Source organism: Orcinus orca, unplaced genomic scaffold, assembly GCF_937001465.1.
Source record: "Orcinus orca unplaced genomic scaffold, mOrcOrc1.1 scaffold_23, whole genome shotgun sequence".
NCBI lineage: Eukaryota > Metazoa > Chordata > Mammalia > Artiodactyla > Delphinidae > Orcinus > Orcinus orca.
This window is the reverse complement of record NW_026043884.1, coordinates 2,080,482-2,088,225: the sequence shown is the minus strand read 5'-3', so window position 1 is coordinate 2,088,225 and position 7,744 is coordinate 2,080,482. Positions and strand designations below refer to the sequence as shown.

The following is a 7,744-nucleotide window of genomic DNA, read 5'->3' as shown; positions in this document are numbered from 1 at the left end:
CTGGATGTTGGAGTTGGAGGGCCTCCTCACTCGAGGTTGGTGTGCCCATGGAGCGAACCCTGCAACTTCAGGGCATGGTTGGTGGTTAGGATCACCACGTGGGGTCCTTTTCCCTTAGGAGGGAGGTTGCCTTTTGGGCTGCTGATTTCCAGGTTTTTAGATACCGCCAGTATCTTGGCCAGATGTGGCAGTGGGCCAAGCCCCTTGGTGCCCGTAGTTTATCCTACCTGGATGGCATTCTTGCATTGTTCCATTTCAAGTGGTCCCAGTTTTTGCACTAATTCTCCAATGGCGATTCACCTTTCACCGGGAATGTAAAGGTCAAAGGGTTTAGCTAAATTAGGGAGTTCCAGGGCAAGGGTCTGAATTGACTGCTCTTTCCATTCTTGAAAGGCCACTTCTGGATTCTATTCAAAAGGATCATCATCTTTTCCTTTCAGTGTTTCATATAGAGGCCCAGCTAGTAGACTGTAGTTAGGGATCCAGAAGCAGCAAACCCTGGCCTCCCCAGGAACCCCTAAGCTGTCTTCTAGTTTTAGAAAGGGGTAAGGCTGAAAATGGTTTCTTCCCTTTCCTGGGATGGGCTTCTCCGACCTTCTGTGAGAACGAAGCCCAGGCAGGTCACCGCAGTCTGTGATATTTGAGCTTTTTCTTGGACAACTTCTATCCTTTATTGGCTTGGTAGTTCAGAGGCCTCCTTAGTAGGGCTGGCGATTAGAATGTCGTCTGCGTACTGAAGGAGGGTTTCCTTTTCCAGAGGTAGAACTTTTAGGTCTTTAGCTAAGCTTTCCCCAAAGATGGTGTGGGAATTTTTGCACCCTTGGGGCAAGACGGCCCGGAAGTATTGTTTTAGTTGTATGTTGAGTCCTGCCACTCACGAGCCAAAATTTCTTGTGACTCTGGGACTAATGGAATACAAAAGAAGGCATCATTGAAGACTAATACAGAATACCATGTCCTGGTGGTTGGTAGAATGACCAGCAGGGTGTAGGAATTAGGAGCAGCTGGAGGTATATCCTCGGTGGCTTCACTGACTGTCCTGACATCCTTTACCAGGTCCCCAGCAGCCCATGGGGCTCTCGTGGTCAGACCAATCCCAGAATATGGAGCTCACCTGGGCAGGTACCCCACCCCCACCCCAGCCCACGGGGCTCTCGTGGTCAGGCCCCTCCCAGGATACAGAGCTACCCTTGCAGGTACCGTGGCAGGGCTGGGCACACAGGAACCGTGCACATAGCCCTCATTGCAGAGCACCCCCAGCTCACCTGTCGCTCAGAGCTGACACAGAGCACCTCAGAGCAGGACTTGAACTAACAAACAGCAGCTGCGACAGGTCTGTGACCCTGGGCATCACTCTGTGCGGCCTCCCTCCACCTGGTCTTCCAGAGACTTCCACTGCACCCGGGGCACCAGGCCTCTGTCTCCAACCACCACCCACCCCTCCTCTCCCTGACTCCTGGGTTCCTCTCATTAGGAGAGGGTTTTCTTGAAGTTGTCTCCCACTCATGGGCCAGATAAAATGATTAGAAAACAAGCCAAAGCTGCAGCCCCTTGTCTATCCTGACTCTCAGGAGCCCACACCTGTTCCTTGGACCTGGCCGGTTCAGCAAGTTCCATTTTCTGCAACTGTGAGCCCCTGAGGGATGATGATTGGCTGACCTGGGCAGCCTTACCGTGCCGGCCAGCCCTCCCCAGGTGTGCCTGGGTTGAGATCAATATAAATACCACTCCAGGCAGCAAGAGGCCCTGCAGCCGTGCCTGACACCATTTTCTCTGCCCTGTCAGCAGTCTCGGGGCTGGGCTGGTGGAAGGGAGTGAGAGGCCACGGCTTTGTGGGTGGCCCAGTGTGAGTGGGGCTCTGCTGGACTTTCTGCAGCAGTTGCCAGGCTGCCACCTGCTAAAGAAGAGGATGTGTCACCCATACCTGCTGCTGGAATTTCTCCCTGGGCAGAGGTGAGGAAGGAAAAAAGCAGTGGGGGCAGGGACAGGACGGGTATCTCAGGCAGGGAAATGGAAATCTTCCAGAAGAGCACCCAGGGCCAGGACCATCCTGGCTGGCCTGCAGGCACCAAGTCGGCCGGTATGCTGTCACTCGTGTGGCTCTATGGCCCTTCCTCTAGGCTTTCAAGTCCTTGTATATATTCAGGTGTTTTACCTGGGACGGGTGGGAATAGTTCAGCAGCAACTGGCCTGGGGCTCAGCTCACGTTTACTCACAGATGCCTCGGCACGGTGCCCCAGCTTTGCAATGAGGACGCTTGTTGCGTGGGGGCTGCTGGCTGAATGGGAGACGATTCCCCACCACTGACCAACTTCAGAATTGTTTACAACTGGAGCAAGTGCCCTGATACGGTTTTCCTCTGTGGAACTGGTGGGTTCTGTGTTTTTTTTCTCTTTTTCGTTTTTGGTTCAAGGTAGATTTTATTCCTCTTTTTTGTATTTACAGATATAAGCATGGAAATAATTTATTCATATAAATACATGTATGTGAAGGGAATAATTGTTTTTTCTGTTTTATTTTTTAAATTTTATTTCTTTTTAATTTTTAATTTTATTTTATATTTTTATACAGCAGGTTCTTATTGGTTATCTATTTTATACATATAAATGTATACATGCCAATCCCAGTCTCTCAACTCCTCCCACCACCACCCCCCCCAACAGCTTTCCCCCCTTGTTGTCCATACGTTTGTTGTCTACATCTGTTGCTCTATTTATGCCTTGCAAAATGGTTAACCTGCACAGTTTTTCTAGGTTCCACATATATGCATGAATATACAAGATTTGTTTTTCTCTTTCTGACTTACTTCACTCTGTATGACAGTCTCTAGATCCATCGACGTCTCTACAAATGACCTAATTTCATTCCTTTTCATGGCTTAGTAATATTCCATTTTATATATGTACCACTGCTTTATGCATTCGTCTGTCTGTGGGCATTTAGGTTGCTTCCATTACCTCGATATTGTAAAGAGTGATACAATGAACATTGTGGTGAATGTCTCTTTTTGATTTATGGTTTTGTCTGGGTATATGTCCAGAACTGGGATTGCTGTATCATATGGTAATTCTACTGTTAGTTTCTTAAGAAACTCCATATTGTTCTCCATAGTGACTGTATCAATTTATATTCCCAACAATAGTGGAAGAGGGTTCCTTTTCTCCACACATTTCCAGCATTTTTTGTTTGTAGATTTTCTGATGATGCCCATTCTACCAGGTGTGAGGTGATACCTCATTGTTGAGTCCATTTTGTTGAGCAAGGGGTAGGTCTTGTCTATTACATATTTAGCTTATGGAACGGTATCTGTGCTAATTTCAAACTCTGCTTTTATGCAGCACCACAACTCACCTTCCCCCTTAAGCAAGCATAAGTTGGTTTTCTAAACATGAGACCCTGTTCTGTTTTGTAATTCAGTTCATGTGTAACCAAGTTCACATTCCATGTATTAGTGATACCTTATGATGTTTCTCTTTCTGTGTGACTTTTTTCACTTAGAATCACCGTGCCTCAATCCACTCACTATGCTGGTACGGGCCTGGTGACATAGTTTTCATTGCTGAGAGGTATTCTGTTGTACGTAAGTACCGCAACTTCTTTATCCATTATTTGCTCTCTGGCATATTTAACTTGTGCTGAAGAAGAGGTTCCTGTAAAAGAGCCGTCCTAAATTTTGGGGTGGCTGTGTCTTTTTGATTTTAATTTCCCTAAGCTATAGGACCATAAGTGGAAGTGCCCTAGGCTCTGTTGCTTTGTTTTTTAGATGTTTCAGGAAACACCATACACTTCTCCCGAGTGGCTGTTGGCAATTTACAACCTGCCCATCAGCATAACAAGGCTCCCAGTTCTCCATGGCCTGTCCTGCCTTTCTGGATTTTACACTTTTTTCAGATGGCCCTTTTGACCGGGGGAAGTGAGACTTCATTGTAGTGCAGATTTCCTTTGCAAGCTTGCTTGGTTGGCCAAAAAGGGCGTATGCGTTTTTTCCTGAATATATTCAGGAAAAAACGCATACGCCCTTTTTGGCCAAGTGCATCATTGTGGACGTTCTGCCTCTTATCCTATGCTTTAAATGCAATTCCAGTCTACCTCTTGCAATCGGTTTCCTGCAATTCTGCCCCACTTTCAAGTCCTCTTGGCAGCCTTACTTCAGTATATTTTTGGATGATAGCTGTCATTTATAACTCTGCAGGTTTGTGAATTCAGTGCCACTGAGTTCCTTTCTTCAACTCGCTTTCTTGTGAGCTGGCCGCAACACCGCAGGATTGCTTCAGGCCCTAATCTGGTTCCGGCACGGCACGCTGAGCCTTTGGTTAATTCCTCTTCCTGGTGGGAAATGAGAGTTAAATTTGCCCGTCCAGACACCTCCAGCTAGTCTCTCATTGGTTCTCCCTATTCCTGTTCATCTTCCACAGAAATTGCAAACTGGGCCAAACAGGAGGTTAAAGGCACTGACTCTCCAAGTCGGGAGAGTGTTAGTAAACCATCTGGAATGTTGCATCCGAGTACCAGGGGACGAGAACTGAGACATATTGGAACACGTCTCCCGATCACATGGTTGATCATACTCTGGGTTCCACATGCATGATTTAACTGAAGGAAGAATCCCTTAAACATGGAGTGTTGAGACCCGTGGAATGGGTACCATGCAATATGACTTCAAAGGGTCTTCATTTGCTCACCGAACCTCTCCAATCCTATCACTGCTGCGTTTATGCCCGTGTACACACGCTTGATTCTCTTTCGGAGACATAGCAATCCATAGGTTTTAAGATACTTACTAGTCAGGTACATTCTTAGGCGTTTAATATGGGGTGTTGAGTCCATTTCGTTGAGCAAGGAGTAGCTCTTGTCTATTCCATATTTGGCTTAAGGAACCTTATCTGTGCTCATTTCAATCTCTGGTTTTATGCATCACCACAACTCACGTTTCCCCTTAAGCAAGCATAAGTTGGTTTTCTAAATTTGAGACCCTCTTCTGTTTTGTAATCCAGTTCCTTTGTAGCCAAGTTTACATTCCGTGTATTAGTGATATCTTATGTTTCTTTTTCTGTGTGACTTATTTCAGTTAGAATCATCATACCTGAATCCACTCATTATGCTGCTACGGGCCTGATGACATAGATTTCATTGCAGTGATATTGCATTGTACGTAAGTACCACAACTTCTTTATCCATTTTTCACTTTCTGCGATATTGAACTTGTACCGTAAACGAGGTTCTTGTAAACAGAGCCATCCCAAACTTTGGGGTGGCTGTGGTTTTTTGATTTTAATTTCCCTAAGCTATAGGACCATAAGTGGCAGTGTCCTAGGCTCTGTTGCTTTGTTTTTTAGATGTTTCAGGAAACACCATACACTTCTCCCTAGTGGCTGTCGGCAATTTACATCCCGCCCATCAGCATAACAAGGCTCCCAGTTCTCCATGGACTGTCCTGCCTTTCTGGATTTTACACTTTATTCAGATGGCCCTTTTGACCCGGGGGAAGTGACACTGCATTGTATTGCAGATTTCCTTTTCAAGCTTGCTTGGTTGGCCAAAAAGGGCGTATGCGTTTTTTCCTGAATATATTCAGGAAAAAACGCATACGCCCTTTTTGGCCAAGTGCATCATTGTCGACGTTCTGCCTCTTTTCCTATGCTTTAAATGCAATTCCAGTCTACCTCCTGAAATAGGTTTCCTGCAATTCTGCCCCACTTTCAAGTCCTCTTGGGAGCCTTACTTCAGTATATTTTTGGACGATTGCTGTCATTTATAACTCTGCAGGTTTGTGAATTACAGTGCCCCTGAGCTCCTTTCTTCAACTCGCTTTCTTGTGAGCTGGCCGCAACACCGCAGGATTGCTTCAGGCCCTAATCTGGTTCCGGCACGGCACGCTGAGCCTTTGGTTAATTCCTCTTCCTGGTGGGAAATGAGAGTTAAATTTGCCCGTCCAGACACCTCCAGCTAGTCTCTCATTGGTTGTCCCTATTCCTGTTCATCTTCCACAGAAATTGCAAACTGGGCCAAACAGGAGGTTAAAGGCACTGACTCTCCAAGTTGGGAGAGTGTTAGTAAAGCATCTGGAATGTTGCACCCGAGTACCAGGGGAGGAAAACTGAGATATATTTGAACACGTGTCCCGATCACACGGCTGATCATACTCTGGGTTCCACATACATGTTTTAGCTGAAGGAAGAATACCTTAAACCTGGAGAGTTGAGACCCGTGGAATGGGTACCATGCAATATGTCTTCAAAGGGTCTTCATTTGCTCACCGAACCTCTCCAATCCTGTCACTGCTGCGTTTATGCCCCTGTACTCACGCTCGATTCTCTTTCAGAGACATAGCAATCTTTAGGTTTTAAGATACTTACTAGTCAGGTACATTATAAGGTGTTTAACATGGGGTTTTGAGTCCATTTCGTTGAGCAAGGAGTAGCTCTTGTCTGTTACATATTTGGCTTAAGGAACTTTATCTGTGCTCATTTCAATCTCTGGTTTTATACAACACCTCAACTCACCTTTCCCCTTAAGCAAGCATAAGTTGGTTTTCTAAATTTGAGACCCTGTTCTGTTTTGTAATTCAGTTCCTGTGTAGCCAAGTTTACATTCCGTATATTAGTGATATCTTATGATGTTTCTTTTTCTGTGTGACTTATTTCAGTTAGAATCATTCTACCTGAATCCACTCAATATGCTGCTACGTGCCTTATGACATAGATTTCATTGCTGAGTGATATTGCATTGTACGTAAGTACCACAACTTCTTTATCCATTTTTCGCTTTCTGCAATATTGAACTTGTACCGTAAACGAGGTTCTTTTAAACAGAGCCGTCCCAAACTTTGGGGTGGCTCTGTCTTTTTGATTTTAATTTCCCTAAGCTATAGGACCATAAGTGGAAGTGCCCTAGGCTCTGTTGCTTTGTTTTTTAGATGTTTCAGGAAACACCATACACTTCTCCGGAGTGGCTGTTGGCAATTTACATCCCACCCATCAGCATAACAAGGCTCCCAGTTCTCCATGGCCTGTCCTGCCTTTCTGGATTTTACACTTTTTTCAGATGGCCCTTTTGACTGGGGGGAAGTGAGACTTCATTGTAGTGCAGATTTCCTTTGCAAGCTTGCTTGGTTGGCCAAAAAGGGCGTATGCGTTTTTTGCTGAATATATTCAGGAAAAAACGCATACGCCCTTTTTGGCCAAGTGCATCATTGTCGACGTTCTGCCTCTTTTCCTATGCTTTAAATGCAATTCCTGTCTACCTCCTGAAATAGGTTTCCTTCAATTCTGCCTTGCTTTCAATGCCTCTTCATAACCTTACCTCAATATAGTTTTTGAAAATAGTTGGCCTTTATAACTCTGCATGTTTTTGAATTGCAGTGGCCCTTAGCTCCATTTTTCAGCTCATATTTTTGTGATCTTGCCTCATAACCACAGGATTCCTTCAGGCCCTATTCTTCTTCTGGGGCACCTTGCTGTGCCTTTGGTTTATTCTTCTTACTGATGTGAAATTAGAGTGACATGTGCCCATTGAAACCGCTACAGCTTGTTTCTCACTGGTTCCCCCTATTCCCATTCATCCTCCGCACTAACTGCAGACTGTGCGATACCAGAACTTAAAGGCATTGACTCTCCATGTGAGGATGTTGTTAGTAAAGCGGCTGGAATGTCGATCCGGAGCCCCAGGAGAGGAAAAATGAGGTGCGTTTTAGAAACCTTTCCCGATCATATGGTATACCAGTCGCTGGGTTTCCCAAGCATGG

At 45.5% G+C, this 7,744-nt stretch overlaps 1 long non-coding RNA gene across 3 annotated transcripts in view; it reads right to left on the bottom strand.

Moving 5' to 3' along the window:
* Positions 1–6,134: 6,134 nt before the first annotated feature.
* The window catches only part of LOC125963348 (uncharacterized), a 510,776-nt gene continuing 509,166 nt past the window's right edge, over positions 6,135–7,744 (bottom strand). For all 3 annotated transcript variants that reach the window (XR_007475177.1, XR_007475176.1, XR_007475175.1), the window contains exon 3: positions 6,135–6,190. This is a non-coding gene — a long non-coding RNA (uncharacterized LOC125963348). The remainder of the gene's footprint in view (positions 6,191–7,744) is intronic.